Source organism: Peromyscus eremicus, chromosome 5 (genome assembly GCF_949786415.1).
Source record: "Peromyscus eremicus chromosome 5, PerEre_H2_v1, whole genome shotgun sequence".
Classification (NCBI taxonomy): Eukaryota; Metazoa; Chordata; class Mammalia; order Rodentia; family Cricetidae; genus Peromyscus; species Peromyscus eremicus.
Genome location: NC_081420.1, coordinates 21,726,911 through 21,744,132, shown reverse-complemented (window position 1 = coordinate 21,744,132; position 17,222 = coordinate 21,726,911). Strand labels below are relative to the sequence as shown.

General features: G+C 40.9%; 1 long non-coding RNA gene across 1 annotated transcript; it reads left to right on the top strand.

Moving 5' to 3' along the window:
- The first annotated feature begins 8,030 nt into the window (after positions 1 to 8,030).
- Positions 8,031 to 16,985, top strand: LOC131910353 (uncharacterized). The gene is made up of 3 exons (XR_009379112.1): positions 8,031 to 8,462; positions 13,384 to 13,506; positions 16,478 to 16,985. It is a non-coding gene; the product is annotated as an uncharacterized LOC131910353 (long non-coding RNA).
- The last annotated feature ends 237 nt before the right edge of the window (positions 16,986 to 17,222 follow it).

Here is a 17,222-nt window from a genome sequence, read left to right as displayed (position 1 = left end):
CCTTGAAGCCTCTAAGCCATACATTTATTTCCTAAAACATTGAATCTGTTCATACCTTTGGCCAAAGAGGAGAAACAAATCCTAACAGCATAACACTGGTGTGTGTGTGTGTGTGTGTGTGTGTGTGTGTGTGTGTGTGTGTGTGTGTGTTGGGAGAGAACAGAATTCTAAAGAAAAGCATAATCCTTTCTCCCAAGCCCTTCAGAGTCTGTAAAGAGGCAACAGCCAACAGGGCAGCAGCCAGCACCGAGCAACACTAAGAAATCCTCCTGTGAATGCGCCTTGTGCAGTAAAAGCACTGCTGTCTGAGAAGAATGCCTGGGATTTTCTTTGTTTTTCTGTTGGTGGTGATGAGGTCACCCAGAGGACCCAGTCTCTCCTCTTGTTGCCCTGGTAATCAAAAGCACGTAATTAGAAGCTGGCTGGTGACAGCATCACATGTGATTCTGTGACCCAAGAACAGTTTTTGGGGTTGTTTTTTTTTTTTTTTTTTCCTTGAGCAAAGCTCATTAGGCCATATTAAATTCAGAATAGCTTTTGATTCACACAGTGGGCACTGGAATGATCCTTAGTGGGGGTTTTAACCTAAGAATTCCCTAAACACAGAAGAGGTTTGAAAACTGATTTTTTTTTTTTTTCCAAAGTAAAGAACTCACTCAAATAGAGTTTTGGCTTCTAACAATCACAGAAAGCAGGCAGTGGGTGTCTGGTAGGGAAGCCTAAGATCTGGGATGAGGTTGGTGTCTGGAGAGAGGTGAAAAAAAAAGGACAGGGAGGGAGAATAGAGAAGGAGGATAGAAGGAGGGGGTAGGCAGAAGGAGGATGGAGAAGACAAGAGGGGACAGGAGAGAGAGGAGGGCTAGTGTTGTGGGATATTGGTACACTGTGTGAAGGTGTACTGCTGTGATTGGTGTAATACAAAGCTGAATGGCCAATAGCTAGGCAGGAGGTATTAGGCGGGACTTCCGGGCACAGAGAGAAGTAGAAGGAGGTCATTGAGGCACAGGGAGACCTAGAAGGAGTTGCACATACAGAATGAAAGAAAGGTAAAAAGCCATGAGGCAAAATGTAGATTAATATAAATGGGTTAATTTAAGTTATAAGAGCTGGTGGAACAAGCCCAAGCTAAGGACCAGCTTTCATAATTAATAAGAAGTCTCTGTGTTGTTATTTGTGAGCTGGTAGCCCAAAGAAAAGTCTCACTACAGGCTAGGGAACAGACAAAAGGGAAGGGGAGAGGGAGGGAAGGTAGGAGGGGAGGGAAGGGAAGAGCACTCTGGCCAAGGCTGTGGTAAATCTGGATCAGTGCTATTGGATGAGCAGAGCCGCATTACAGCTGATGAGCTGTTTCCTGTCGCCTGGATGATTGTCTCTGATCACTCCACCAGCCATAAGCTGGGATTTTTCTTTTCTCTTCTTTTCTTTTCTTTAGGCTCTGCAATTCTAAGACCTAGTTATTCACTTCTGTGACCATCTTTTTTTGTATAAGAATATTCTGAAAAAAATAAAAAATAAATTAAAAAATCAATCAGTCAATCAATCAATCAATAGATAAAAAAAAAATAAAATTCTGAGGAGGCTGGTGGCACACATCTTTTATCCCAGCATTTGGGAGGCAGAGGCAGGTGGATCTCTGTGAGTTCAAGGACAACCTGTACTACAAAGTGCAAAGTGAGTTCCTGGACAGCCAGGGATACAAAGAGAAACTCTGTCTCGAAAAACAAAAAATAAATAAATAAATAAATAAATAAATAAATAAATAAATAAATAAATAAATAAAGAGAGAGAGAGAGAGAGAGAGAGAGAGAGAGAGAGAGAGAGAAGAAAGAACAGATAGTTCTGAGAGTAAGCTGAGTTTTAGCTGAGTTAATCCTATGTACTTTCTTAAGAGAAGAGGGGATTGATTGTGTGGATCTGGGTTTTGTTTTTAGGTTTTCTTTGATTGTTTTCTTTTGTTGTTTTGACACAAGGCCTTACTGTGTAACCCAGTCTGGTCTTGAAATCATGATCCTCCTGCTTCGGGCTCCTTAGTGCACACTGGGCTCACACATGGCTTTTGAGACATGGATCCAAACTCCTGTCCTGGCCAGGCTTTGGGCTATCCTTTACTCACACTCTTCTGAGGTGAGAATAAAGGTCCTCAGCGGGGCCCAGCAGTCCAGACCTGTCATCCCCGTTACTCGACAGACTAAGGCAAGTTTAAGGCTACTCTGGGCTACAGTGTGAGCTCAGAGTCAACCTGAGCAGCCTAATGAGATGCTGTCTCAAAATAAAAAGTCTATGTTAGTCAATAAAATAAGCACAGTGATTTCAAAAATAAACATAATTGATGAATTAGTTACTTTTTAAAAGGTGAAAAGTGAGCTCTGGTACAGGTCAGTGGTAGAGACAGGGAGAAGGCCTTGGTTTCAATCCTTTGAACCCCATTGCCCCCCAAAGAACAAAGTCTCTCAAATCAGCACAGAAAAGTTACCTACTGCATAGACACAGGGGGCAGCTGTGCATAGAGAAGATACTGCAGATGCTCCATGCAGCCTCATCCTAAGTCTGCAAAAGGAGGGTGGTGGGCACCTCGGGGAGTCAGCAAAGGAGAAGGTGGCTTTCTGCTTCCAGTGTTTGAGACTGCATGACCTCCTGCTGGTTTATCTCCATTCAGCCTGTACCATAGTCTATGGTTTCATATACATTGTCCCTTGTTTCAAATGCAACTTGGAGCTTGCAGGAGTACCCTGACATCTCCCTCGTCTCTATAAATGAGTATGTTATACTCAAAGATATATCTCTGGGGTTTCTCCCTTCAAAGTTACAGCAATGTGTGCACATGATGTTTGCTAGTATCTCAATCTTTTTAACTCGTGGGCCCAAATGGGGCATCAAGAGTTCTGTGATCCCCATTTTGTGAAATTAAATTCAAATCTGTCTTGATGCATTTGAAGGTTTTAGGGGTCAGAAATCCATAGATTGTATGTTGGAGTCCCAAGTGGTAAAAGAGCCAAAGAGACTCTCATAGAGACAGCTTCTAGTCAGCTTCTTTGAAGGCAGCAGGTCTGCTGGAAGCTTGTATTTCTGCTTGGAAGGAGAGGAGGGAAGGGCATGCTCTGACAATGGCAATCAGATGTCCCCAGTGGGCCCAGGTGTGAGAGTGAGAGCAGAAAGCAGGGCCAGACAGCCTGCTGACTCGGCTTCCCTGCTGGCCTGGAGGGGGCATGCACTTAGAGGTTCCAGCAGCAGGAGTGGGGAATATGTCGTCAGCAGACAAGGATGGCCCAGGTGAAAGGAGAGCCACTGGGTTCTCAGCCTGGCTGGGATCCTGGGCCTGGGCAAACTGAGTTCTAGATTCAGCTGTCAGTTAAGTATATGACTGTCTCTCTGTCCATGATGCAAATTATATTAGTATGCTTAGAGTTTCCTCCCAGTTTTAGAATAACAATTCTCTTGATTCCCTGAGTTTATCAGAGTCTTTCTTGCACAAGGAAACAACTTGGAAGAGCTGGGCTTTCTAGAAACTACGATTTACAATTTGTCAGTAGTTATTGGGGAAAGTTACTGATTTCTAATTGGAATTTCAGATGATAAACAATAAATAAATTTTAACACAAGTTCCAAATATTATTCTGGAAATACTTATCTAGACAGTCCTTATTTTGCTATGATTTTACTTAACTTCTTTTTTTCTTTTTCTTTTTCTTTTTTTTTTTTTTTTTTTTTTTTTTGGTTTTTCGAGACAGGGTTTCTCTGTGTAGCTTTGCGCCTTTCCTGGGACTCACTTGGTAGTCCAGGCTGGCCTCGAACTCACAGAGATCCTCCTGGCTCTGCCTCCCGAGTGCTGGGATTAAAGGCGTGCGCCACCACCGCCCGGCCTTCTTTTTTTCTTTAAGATTATTGGAAGGTACTACCTTCAATCTTCAGTTCAGATGGTACTTCAAGTCTGATTTGGATCTTATCTTGGGAGAATGATATGTAGTTTGCCTAAAACTCACATTAAACTGAGTCTTTAAAAAATGTATTAACATATATTCATTGTATAAAGTGATGGGCATAGTGTTGCATGGCTATAATGGCAACATTTGGTAGGCTGAGGCAGGAGGATTGTCATGAATTTAAGACCAGCAAAGCCTACATAGAAAAACCCTGTTTGGAAAATTGATACACACAAAAAAAACAAAAAACAAAACAAAGCCAGAAACAGGGATGGGTTGCTCTGTGACATTCTAATTCAGACCCACCATGCACTTTGCCCACGTATACCCCATGAAAACTGTTGTTTTCTTGAAAGAGCATCCACACAGGAACCCTTAGGGAGCCATTTAATTTTGACTCTAGCCTTAGGGTAAACAAAGTAATATATATGTACATATATATTTAGTATATTCTTCAATGTTATGCACAATTATCCTAAAAACACAGCCAATTTCATTAAACTTGGTGACTAGTAGAAAATCAGAAAAATTAGCCTTGGCATGGTGACATGTGCTTATAACAAGGTCAGCCTCAGTTACATGAACTCCCATCTTACAAGAAAGTATGTGAGAAAGAGTGAGCATAAAATCAGATAAATTAGTCAAAATTATTCTGTCTTAGCCATATATAAAATTTTGTGGATAAAATATGGGCATGATTTAAATATCTCATGAAGGATCTACTGAAAGCATTTGTTATTTCTGATTTGGAATTTAAAGCTGTAGTTTCATTTTCTTTTACTAAGCATTATCACATAGATTTTATATTATTATGGTGTATAGTGTTTTAGGCTTTGTGAATCTCTTCCTATTAGTGCTAGAAATTGACTTAAAATGTACTATGATAGAAAATAAAAATGATTATAAAAGTAATCTAAGATGGATAATGCCAGTAATAGAGGATGAGGAAAAATGTTGAACAGAATAAGCAGAAAGAAACAGAAATAAATGAATGCTATTTAACAATTTTTGAGAAATGAATGGAAATAAGTTATACAATACCTACTCATGTAAGGGATTTTTGTTCAGACTCATTTTCTTTATTAAATTAATTTTTAGAGTGAGATCTTGTCATTACTTTAAATATACATTGATTGATTGATGATTGTAACTGAATAAACTAGTTCACCATTCTGGATATACTGGTTTCTTAATAACATGATGTAGCCATTTGCTTGGCTTTTTCCCTCTAAAATATTTGAGATGTCATATTGCACCATATGTGTGTACAAACAAGTGTTTAGAGGTAGTGTATCTATATCCCGGAATACATATCTCTTCGGGTGTATGTTAAGCAAGAATGGTAATTACTGTGTGTGTGTGTGTGTGTGTGTGTGTGTGTGTGTGTGTGTGTGTGTTAATAGTAGTGAGGCTGATAGTGAATACTATCACTGTATTCATCATGGTTTGTATTATATAAATTAATAACTATAGTTAAGGAATACAAAGAAAAAACTAGCTTGGTGTATACAGGGGCAAATAACAACAACAAAAGAGACCCTGTCTCAAACAGGTTGGAGGTGAGGATCAGCACTAGCGTCTGTCCTCTTAAAACACACACACACACACACACACACACACACACACACACACACACACACCATACAGACACATCATATAAAAGAATATTTTTAAATTTCAAATTTTGAAAATAATACTTCTCTGTTAGTATATGAGCTTGTGATTTGGTTTTATCATTGCTTTTCAGACCTTTGTGTGAAGATGCCAGCTGCCTGCTCCTAAGGGTGTTATTTTACCACAAACATAGGCAAATAAATACAAGGAGATGAAGATTCTCACTGCCCTTACCCTTCTCCAACGTCTCCTTCTCTGATGCCCCATCCTGCCACATGAACACTCTACAGTGCTCCTAATCTAGAATTCCCAGACCCTGGCCCACCCTGACACCTCCCCTGGGTGGCACACTTCAACCTTCTGTTTTTGCCTAGGTACCCTTCATTCCTCCTTCCTCTGCCACCCCCTCATCCATCATCTGCACCAAGTCACCTATAGTCAAGGACCCCTTGGGTTTCCACACCATGTGACTCTACATCTGCAGCCCAGCAGTCCAGCCTCCTCCCTCCACTCCCACTCAAGGTGCATATTAATTACTTTTATCATTGCTGCAACAAAATACCTCTCAAATACCAATCAAAGACTGAAGGGTTTATTTTGGCTTACAGCCTGACAGGATACATTCCATCACGATGGAGAAGGCATGACGTCAGGAGCTTGATGACTTTCTACCCAATGGCCTGCTGACACCTTCCAGCACTGTGAAAGCTAGACAGCAAGGAGGAAGCTCTCAGATCCGTTTCTGCTTGATTTCTTGGTGCTCTGCAATGAAAGTGTCTGGTGTGTTCAGTAATAGAGCCTTATCATCTAGTTCTGGAAGACAGCCAAGTATAGTGGTGGTAGGTAGCCTACACTGTTTGGGGGACCCCTGAAGCCTTCATGATAACAACTCCTAGGGTGCTATCCTGTACCTGCACTGGTATTTTCACTTAATAGCCTATGATTTCTGGGGGCAGCAATATCTACCCATGTAAGGTATTTTTGTTCAGACTCATTTTCTTTATTAAATTGATTTTTAGAATGAGATCTTGTCATTACTTTAAATATACATTGATTGATTGATTGATGAGTTGATTGATTTCTGTGGTGTTGTGTGGGTGTGGGCCATAGCATGAGTATGGAGGGTGAAGGAGAGCCTGAAGGAGTCTACTTTCTCCTTCCACCATATGGGTCCCAGGGAAAACTAGGGTGATAGGCTTGACAAGTGACCTTATCCATTGAGTCATTTCACCAGCCCTTAAGTTATAATTTTATATTAGCCTACAAGGTAGTAGGCTTCTGTAGCATGTTTTATTCATCCTTAATATTGGCTAATCGTCCCATGCTTTAGTGGGAAACATACTATTGATGTTTTGCTAAATGGACACATTGTTAAACTCTCTCAAATGTTTATATGTATGTCCATAGGTCAGTGCCCTTCTCAGTCTTGGTCAGAGAAGTTTATTTTTGCAATAAATAAGATTAATGCAAAGACCCAACAACTGGTCAAGAGTGCTGAGGATGGGTGACTATAAAGTTCTTAGTCCCAAATGGAACGTCTCTGTCACCCCCTCCAGGGCTTGGGGGAACATTATAAAGGAGGTAGTAGAAAGAGTGTAAGAGTTGGAGGATGGGGAGGAGAGCTGTGAAGTGCTGCCTGCTTGACATGGCATGGCCACTGTATCCCAAACTCTCAGAACTGGTGTTTAACTACACAAGACCCATTCAATATTGAGCCCATCAAAATTCATTCTATCATAAATGGGAGAGGGACTCACAAGGCCCCACCCCTACCTGAAAAGCAAGTAATGGTTACTTTGGGATAAAGAGTTATATTATCAGTGTTGTAGCCATAGGAAACTGACTGTTACTTGGATAAATACCCACCCCTCAGGATCATGAAAGCAACTCTAATTAAACATAGTGGGGACACACACATAAGTAAGACATGAAAGTTGAGGGGGACTTGTTGGTGGTTATTTTTTTTACTCTTGGGGGGGTTCTTTGGGGGGCGCCCATCACCCAGCTCCCAAATAAATCACACACAGAGACTTAATTCTTACTTATAAATGCCCGGCCTTAGCTTGGCTTGTTTCTAGTCAGCTTTTCTTAAATTAGTCCATCTACCTTTTGCCTCTGGGCTTTTACCTTACTCTAATTCTGTATATCTTTTCTTTCCATCTTATTCCATGTCTGGCTGTGTGGCTGTGTGGCTGGCCCTTTCTTTTATAGCTCCTTCCTTTTCTTGTTCCTTGATCTCCTTTCTCCCAGATTTTTCCTTCTATTTATTTTCTCTGCCTGCCAGGCCCGCCTATCCTTTCTCTTGCCTAGCTATTGGCCATTCAGCTCTTTATTAAACTATCAGATATTTTAGATAGGCAAAGTGTCACAGCTTCACAGAGTTAAACAAATGCTCTATAGAAGAATGCAATGCATTTTTGCATCATTAAACAAATGTTCCACAGCATAAACAAATGGAACTCATCTTAAAATAATATTCTACAACAGGGAGTTGGAAAGAAGGGTTCAGTAGGAATGTAAGAAGGATGAGGGATATTGGTGAAAGTATACTATACAATACTATACTATACTATACTATGCAGATATAGATACATATACATACACACACACACACTGGGAAAAATAATTTAACAAACTAGGATTAGGCTCTGGCTAGTGGTAAAATCAACAAAGGCATAAGTAGGATCTGTTGCGTGTGTGAGCAGATATTGGACAGTGTGAGGATAAGGGAGCACACAGGTTTTCCAGAACAAACTGGCACAGCCACTGAAGACACACTGTACAGTCCAAGGCCGTGACTCATTGTTTTCAATAGAGAAGAACTGGCTGGGTGTGGTCAGGCACTAACTGAGGCTGGTGAGAACCTGATTCTATCTCTTTCAGAAAAGGAGCTTCTTAGCTGAGACAGTCCTTTGAACATTTTCCAAGGTCAGTATTCTTTTTAGCGAGTGTTGGCATTCCATATTTTTATAGAAATGATCATTGTGAAATTTAGAACTGCTGTTAAAATAATGTGTGTGGTGGTTTGAATAAAAATGGCCCCTATAGACTCATAGGGAGTGGCACTATTAGGAGGTGTCACCTTGTTGGAAGAAGTGTGCCATTGGGGGAGGGCTTTGAGGTTTCAGATACTCAAGTCAGGACCAGTGCCTTTCTCTCTTCCTGCTGCCTGAGGATCTGTATGTAGAGCTCTAAGCTCCTTCTCCAGCACTATATCTTCCTTCCTGCCATAATGATAATGAACTGTAAGCCAGCCCCAATTAAATGTTTTCCTTTATAAGAGTTGCTGTGGTCATGTGTCTCTTCACAACAATAGAAACCCTAACTAAGACAATGTGATAAAAATAATATTTGAAAAGGTTTTATGTCTAGAAATAAAATTGCTTAGATCCAAGGAGTGTATTTCCTACCTTAAGCTTTAAAATCAAAATGGAGAAATGTGATTGTTATCTATAAAGAGATGAATGGCCAGAGTTACAAAAGCTAAAGAAAATGTCTGCATGTTCACTTGATCACATACACACATTTTTACTGTTTTTCCTCACAAGAAAATACATTTATTTTCAATTTTGTTACTACTTTTAATTTTATGTGTATAAGTGTTTTGTCTGCATGTATGTCTGTGTACCGTGTGAATGTCTGGTGCCTGCAAGGCCAGAAAAAAACATTGGATGCCCTGAGATTAGAGTTACAGATGATTGTGAGTTGCCATGTGAACGGTGGGAACCAAATCTGGGTCCTCCACAAGAGCAATCAGTGCTTCTAACTCCTAAGTCATCTTTCCAGTCCCATGAATTCATTTTCAGCATTAACTCAGACACAACAAAAACACCAGCAGCACTACTAGAGCATGGTCATCGATTTGGTGCCTAGTTACTTTCACGTGTGCATTCATGACCAAGGTGGGTTTGTTCTCCACCCTCTGAGCTGACCACAGCATGAACAAGCACAAAACCAAATTCCGAGCTCTCAGAGCCCTTCACAAGAGGACATGTTTTCATATTGCAAATCCCATTAATCCAGATGACAGAGCATAAGCCAACCTGACGCAAAGAACTGGAAAGATCATTACAACAGAGAGGTGTATACCTGAGAACCAGCCTGCTACCTCTTTAGAGAAAGCAGAATAAATGTTTGCCATGCACATCTCGGTAATGTTGTGATTTTTGTGTGTGTGCACACACACACACACACACAGAGAAACATTTATTTTCATACAGTCTTCCCATTACTCACATAATCAGTGACAGAAGTATTAGATCTCAAGCAGATCCCAAATGCAGTCCTCCTGATTCAGCTTTCTGGTGTCTGAGGTTTCAGGTGTGGTTACAGGTTGTAACTGCCACCATTTTATGTATATGACTGTGTGAGTGTGGACTATGTGTATGGTGTAGGCCCGAGCAGGACATCATGTGTCCTGGACTACCACTCTGTGCCTTAGTCTCTTGAGACAGGGTCTCTCACTGAACCTGGAACCAGGCTTATGGCCAGCAAGCCTGCAATCCTCATGTCTCTGTCCCTCCCACAGTGCACAGGAGGTTGCCAATTTTTCTAACATAGGTTCGGGGATTTGTCATTCTCCTGCAGCATACATTCTAACCCACGGAGCCATCTCTCCAGCCCCACCATTTTATTAATTCTTATCAGACCCTACATAAGGAATATTCATCTTCATCTTCATCTGACATTTACTTCACAAGAAAGGCCTAGCTGCTCTCCCACAGCCCCCCAAAACTCCAGCAGTTCATGAGTACTGTGTATTCCTTATTGTTTTCCTAGGCAGTGAGCTTGTTTTTTGGTTTGTTTAACTAAAAGGTTGCCCTTTTAAGAATAACTATGAGATTAGATTCAGTTAGTGAGCACTATTTAACATGTGAATACTTGCAAAAGAAGACTATTCTTATGCAGCTTTAACATATGTCTTCTAAAACCCTCATAAAAATAGTATTGAGAAATAGTTGGCCGGACAGTGGTGGTGCACACCTTTAATCCCAGCACTCCGGAGGCAGAGCCAGGTGGATCTCTGTGAGTTCAAGGCCAGCCTGGTCTACAGCACAAGATCCAGGACAGGCACCAAAACTACACAGAGAAACCCTGTCTCAAAAAAAAAAAAAAAGAAAAAAGAAAGAAAGAAATTGTTGACAAGGTATGTTTATAAGAATAAGTATTCCTCTCTATACCTCCCTGTTCTTATGAGACCCATAAATAAAGGAAGTGACAGTTTAGGGCCTAGTACTTCCCCAAGCTTGGCATGTTTAGGACCCAATGACCTTTTCATGGTCAAAGCTGTTCAATAATAATGTCAAGATTTTATGTACTTTTGTAAATTGCATTGTTTCGTGGTGTCTAATGCTATTGTCCAAAGCATATTTGACCAACTGAACTACTAAATATAGAAACACAAGAGAATTGAGCTCTCTTCTCTCCAGCAAGACATGAAAGGGATTTGTACAATGTGAAATAATACTTTTCTTCTCCCTCACTGTTTTGGTTTTGGACACTAATTATCTTTCATGAAAACACATTGCTGATATTAATCCAATGGTTTATTATTGTTATAGATGAATTCAATAACTATTGAAAACATGTCTCTGGTTTAATTTCTAGCATAGTAAATATTGATAGATGCAACCTACATTGTCTTTGGGCTGTTCATCTTTTTTAAGACCATAGATTTCCTAGGAGCAAAACCATGGAAGATTGTTTAATGACACAAAGGGCTGGGAATGTTCTTGTCAATTTGGAGATATTTTCAAATTCAGATACGTTTTTCTAAACAGTGTTGCAAAAAAATGTCCTAGATGACTCAGAGAGAGAATATTCCCTGTAGAGGCTTGTAGGTTGGTTATCAGTTCGCTGCACCTGGCCTTGCTTCCCCTGAGGTCATCTTCAGCTTCCCCTCTAGCTGCCTTGGAGGCAGGAGATGCTGCAGAGGGGAGAGCTCTGGGGGGCTCTTGGAAAAGGCTTACCTAAGGTCCTAAGCCTCTCAAAGCTTCATCAGTTTTAGCCAGTCTTCCAAAGAAGTCTCACAATCACCATCTACCTATCTAAAACTGATCGTATTTGATGAATGGAGTAAAAGCAGTCATTTCAACAGACATATCTGATTTCTGATTGCATAAGAATTATCTGGGATGCATTCTAAATGTAGAGAGATTCCCAGACCCCACCTTTGACCTAAAGAATCCATGACACAGAGATTAAAGAAAACAGGCTCTTCCAGGATTCTTGATGAGCAGTGTCTCCAGGAGACCATAGTCAGTACACAGAATTACTGGGAAGGCTGTGACCAAGACAGCATCTCATACCTGCTTTGACCTCAGGTCTGTCGGGGGGAGCCCACCTAAGCAAAACCCAGAACAAAGAGACATAGTCTGGGAGCTAGAGAGCCTTGGGAGAGTCTTTCACAGGGATGACGACAGATGGAAGGAAAGAACATGAAAAGGAGGTAAAGAAATGAAAGAAATCCCAAGCCAATAGGAAGGTTCCAGAAGTGAGGGGCCTAGAGTGCTAGACTGCCAATACTTCTGACCCAAGATTTTACTAAGAGCCATTGCTAAGCTCACTCTAGATTGGGTAAATATGCCAAAGTCTAGCATTAGTGAAGATTCCAGGGAATCTTCAGATAACAGAGAGAAAACTTGAAAGCCAGAGGAGAAACTAAATAAACACAACCTAAAATGATATGTGAGTAAGCACAGATGGGGCCACAGGAGAACTCGGATCTAAGATCGGAAGCGAAGAACATCCTTACCTCAGACAGTGCTCACAGGCAGAACTCCTGTGTGGGTGTATTCTCCTCTCCTGACCTGGCAGTTTAGGAGGCAGAGAGCTGGAGGGAGCTGTCTCTGGGTCTGACCCATCACCAAGTACCACCCATCACTGAGCAACTTACAAATCTAAACAACAACAAAACCCAACTCAGCTAGGAGCAATCTGAGGGCATTTGTGCTCTTTATAACTGTCTTCTTTGTTTGAGACCACAGATGAGTCAGTGGTGTTTGATGGAAAAGACATAGCCAGGGGCCAAATGCAAAACCTCCCCTCCTCTCTAGTTTACCTAACAGTAAGTTGCTTTCAAAGAAGAGTTTGAGGTAGTAGCTCTATTCCTCGGTTCCAGAGCACACTGTGAGTTATAGAGCATTCACATACTGGCGGATTTAAAGCTAACACTAACACATTTCAGCAAAGGCCTAATGAGTTTGAGCGAGGTGGTAAACAGGGTAAAATTTAATTTACTGAGCTGACTTTTGGTCGCCAAAATATTTTCAACTTTCACTTATTTTTATTGCACAAACAAGATTAGGGTGCTCAAGCGAGTCTTACGCAGGTTTTGCAACACATTTACAAGTACAGATCTGTGTGGCAAAGAGCACTTTCGGCACCTAGGCAGTTTGATCAAGCAGAGGAAGGAGGGACTTTGCCAAGCCCTTATCGCGCCCCCACCCCACCCCGCCCCACCCCCAACCCCCGGATCTGAAGGTGAGAAGGAAAAGAAAGAAATACACCATGCAGTTTTCAGAAGCTAGACTCTGGTATCGAGCTGCAAGTCCTTCTTCACTGGTCCGCTGCATTAAAAGAGCTGTAGTTCATTTTTGGAAGCTTGTGAGACGCTTTCCACTAGGTCGGATCTGTTTAAGAAATGACCTTCCCGATGCTTTCAACGGTAGCTCTTCTGCAAGTATGACAGCACATCTTCTACACACTTTTTCTCTCTCCAAATCAATACTTCCTGAACTTTATGTATTTGTAAAGGCATCTGCTATTTCATAAAATAATGCAGCATCACTAACTGGTTGGTCGGAACCATTAGCGTCTTACTTTATCCTTTGTATCTGTTACCTCAAAGGTCCATCACGGGTGGACACTGAGCAGCAGAGGAAGGGATGCATGCCGGGGCTCTCCATGAGAACCTGCTTGAATCTGAAGGTGACTTTTGTGAATGAAGCCCTCTCCAGATCATGTGCTGCAGGTGAGGCCCGTAGTATAATGGGACCCCAGCCCCTGTAAGATGCGTGGGAGAGAGTACAGGTGCCTGGAACACCCCCCTCACCCCCCCACCCCACCCCCACCCCGCCACTGCTCTGCCCTGTGATCTGAGGATGAGGGAGAAATGGACTCTGTGACCTGTCACCAAGAATTAATCCTTGTTCACTCTCAACTGAATTGCCTTTACTGTGTATTTGCATTTGATATATATTTTTATATAAGGCATTTGTAAGACAGGGAAATATCCCCTCTACCCACCTGTCCCTCTTAGTTCCCGTGTGGAATCTAGGAACTGAGTCACTAGAAGGCTGGTTATCACTAGAAGGCTGGTTATCAAGAGAAAGCACACAAGCTTTATTAAATTTGCATACACATGAATATCTTCTCAGGAGAATGAAAGTTGAAAAGACATAAAGACTTGTCCCTTTTATACCTTGAAACAAAGACTGATAAATTTATGAAGGTTTGACAGGATAAATGGGTCTGTGGGTAGAGTTGTAAATTCTAGGGACTTCACTGAAGCTGGTGGGAGACAGGGGTTACTTCATCTGGCTGATTTATTAAGCTTCATTACAGTTCCAAGCTGTAGTCATTGGTAATAAAGGCCACTTTCCCATTTTGATACAGGGGGACATGCCTCCCAAATGAATCTTGCTTGCTCCATGGAAATGGCCCTTTTAGAAGTTATAGTTGAAGTGACTCCACTCTGATTTAGTCGCTTAAATATCTATGGAATACCTACCCTGCTATGCGATCTGTTAATTTTCTAACATGCACATTTGATTCATAGAGTGGTCTAGACCCATGGTTACAGCTACATCTACGCTGCCTGTGTGCATTTAATTTACTTATTTGCCTATTTGTAATTTCATAATTGGCTAGAGGGTAAAACTGTCATGCCAATTAACTTACCTTTAAATTCCTAGACCTCATAAGCAGAAGGAGATCAATATATGTTGAAAGAGCGTTAAATTGTAATGACTTCCACATGAAATTGGAGCAAATTTTAAGTAAAGCATATATGCCATCAAACTAAAATTCAAAATATTAGGGAAAACTTTTCAGAAGAAATGGAGAAGTTAAGACACAGCTGGTATAAACTGGTCTGTAAATTAATTAGACATTGAATTCCTTGCAAGGCAGGGTAAGGAAAATCTGCCCTCATATCCTGGGCTAGATCTGGTGGTAATGGTTCTAGATTTTAATATATTTGGTTTACTAATAAATAGTTTATGACTGTGTAATTTCACTATATAACTTTTCTATCTACAACTTTGTATCCTGGAATAACTAATACTGGCACCACAGACAAAATACTTTTTGTTTTTATATACACCAGGTACATAAGATAAACATATCAAAGACTCAAGAAAATAAAAGTTTTCTTATTTTAAAGTGAAAATTTCACTTATATACAAAATCGATTGGTTATTTACTTCCTTGTTTGAGATTTTAAACTTTATATCCCAAATGGACCTGAAGCAAAGCAAAAGCCTACCTCCACTTTCTACCAATGAAATCAACTTAAAAACAAAATCGCAGTACCTGGTGTGGTTGAGTAGGCTGATACCTTTAAGAAAGCGTGGGTCCTCTGCACAATCTCCCTCAAGCAGTGATGTAGAATAAGAACTGAGTGAATAGAACCCAAACTGAGCATTTCAGTGAACTAAAAGTTCCAGTTGCTGATTAAGAACTGGTGGTAGGTTCTGTTGTGGTTTCTTTTGGGGTTTGGTGGTGCTGCTGGGGATTAACCCCAGGGCTCAGGCATGCCAGACAAGGATATCACTCTATCACTGAACTACATCTCCTGCTCTGACAGTCCACTTTTTAATCATCTGTCCTCGAGCCTCTGAAATGTGTCTTGGTGGGCTCCAACCTCATTTAATGGCAAAGGTGATCCCACAGAAGAACCAACCATATGAAACCTGTTTTTTAGCCAGCCAAAAACAAAGACCATTATACCTCTCCCATAAGAATGTATGCAAACAAGAGAGATTCTTTATGTGAGTTACACAGTAAGAGTAAAAAGTTTTAATCCTGGTCCTATAGATTCCAGTGTGAACATCACTGAAATCTGGGTTGGAAAGAGACGTTTTCTTATAATCACACCCGATTAGTCAAATCCATGCAGGTGTGACGAATTGGCTGCTGAGATCCACTTAATTTTTTGCTTTTGCTCTGTAAATATTTATAATTTTAAAAGTCTACTGAGTTCAGTGGCTGAAATAAATCTGTATTGCAAGACTTATTAAGCAACTTGGTATCACTTTTTAAAAGCTTTCCTTCAATAAGGAGCACGAACTCATGGCGACTATCTATGGATTCAATATCCAGATATATGTTATCATCACAGAAGATAGGTCTATGTGTTCTACTTCATTTTCCAGAATATTCTTTCATTGCCTTTACTTGCATTTTGTCTGAGTAGGTTAAAGGTTTACATGATTATGCCATGATTTTGAGGTTTTCTGAAAATAATAATGTATGTATAGTTATACTTTTAAGCCATCTGGTGGGACCATTCTCAAAACCAAACCAAAGACTTACTTCTCACTAACTTTTTCAGTGATTGCTTAAAAGCAATCAATCGGCAGCAACCAGGTTTCAGATTAGGCATGAAGCTAAGACAAGTCAGTGAGGCAACTGGAAGAGAACATTGGCTTCAGACAACATGAACAAAACAAACTTTCTAAGTCAGTGCTTCTCAGCCTTCCCAATGCTGAGACCCTTCAATACAGTTCCTCATGCTGTGGTGACCCCCAACAAGAAAATTATTTCACTGCTACTTCATAACTGTAATTGTGCTACTGTTATGAATCATAATGTAAATATCTAATGTGCAGGATATCTGGTATGAGATCCCCATGGGGGTTGTGACCCACAGGTTGAGAACAGCTCTTTTAAGTGAGGGCAAAGGCCATGAGTCATGCACTCATTCTGTCTATAATTCACAGTTAAAGCAGTCCAGTGGCAGCTGGAGGAAGGTTCTAAGAGGAGCAAGCTCTCCACTCCTGGGGTGCCCTGCTGACATGCTCAAAGCGGAGGAGTTGCTGGCGAGATGATGGAGCCATCAATGAGGAAGAAGGCTTCAAGGACTTGAGAGTTTGTAATACCAAGAGGGTGAAGGAATGAAAACTTCCCCTGCTGTGATGAAATCTAAATGGACCTGGCCTCTGTTGGAAGAGTAAGTCATGAGACCTGTGCACCTTGAGCTATGCATCCTGACCAGGGCTCTTTCCTTCCAGGGCTCCCACTGCCTCTTTCTTACTCATTCCTTCTACAAAACATGGAGAAATGGGCCAATATTCCACGAGCAGGCAGTTTCTTCCAACTAGGGGGTAACAACTAGGGTTGCCAAGGTTTCTGTTTCATTTTTTTAACATTTGGTATTTTATTTTCCTTCATCTGTTTGCTGATATCTGACAAAGAACCTACTTCCTTTCATTAAAAAAGAAAATAAAATCTTACCCCGAACGTATTTCTTTCTGCATGTTTAAATAAAGTGAGTGTCCCTGGGAGTTAGTTCCCTTCACGTGTGTGTAAAGGAGAGATTAATACCAGTGCTTAAGCATGCTTACAGCCTATTGCCAGGGTGTGTGATGCAGATTTATATTTCTTAATTGGAGTTATTAATCTTGATACTCTGTAAGTTACAAAGGGTATTTCTTTGGCAATAGCAAAGGGAAAAAATCATTTACA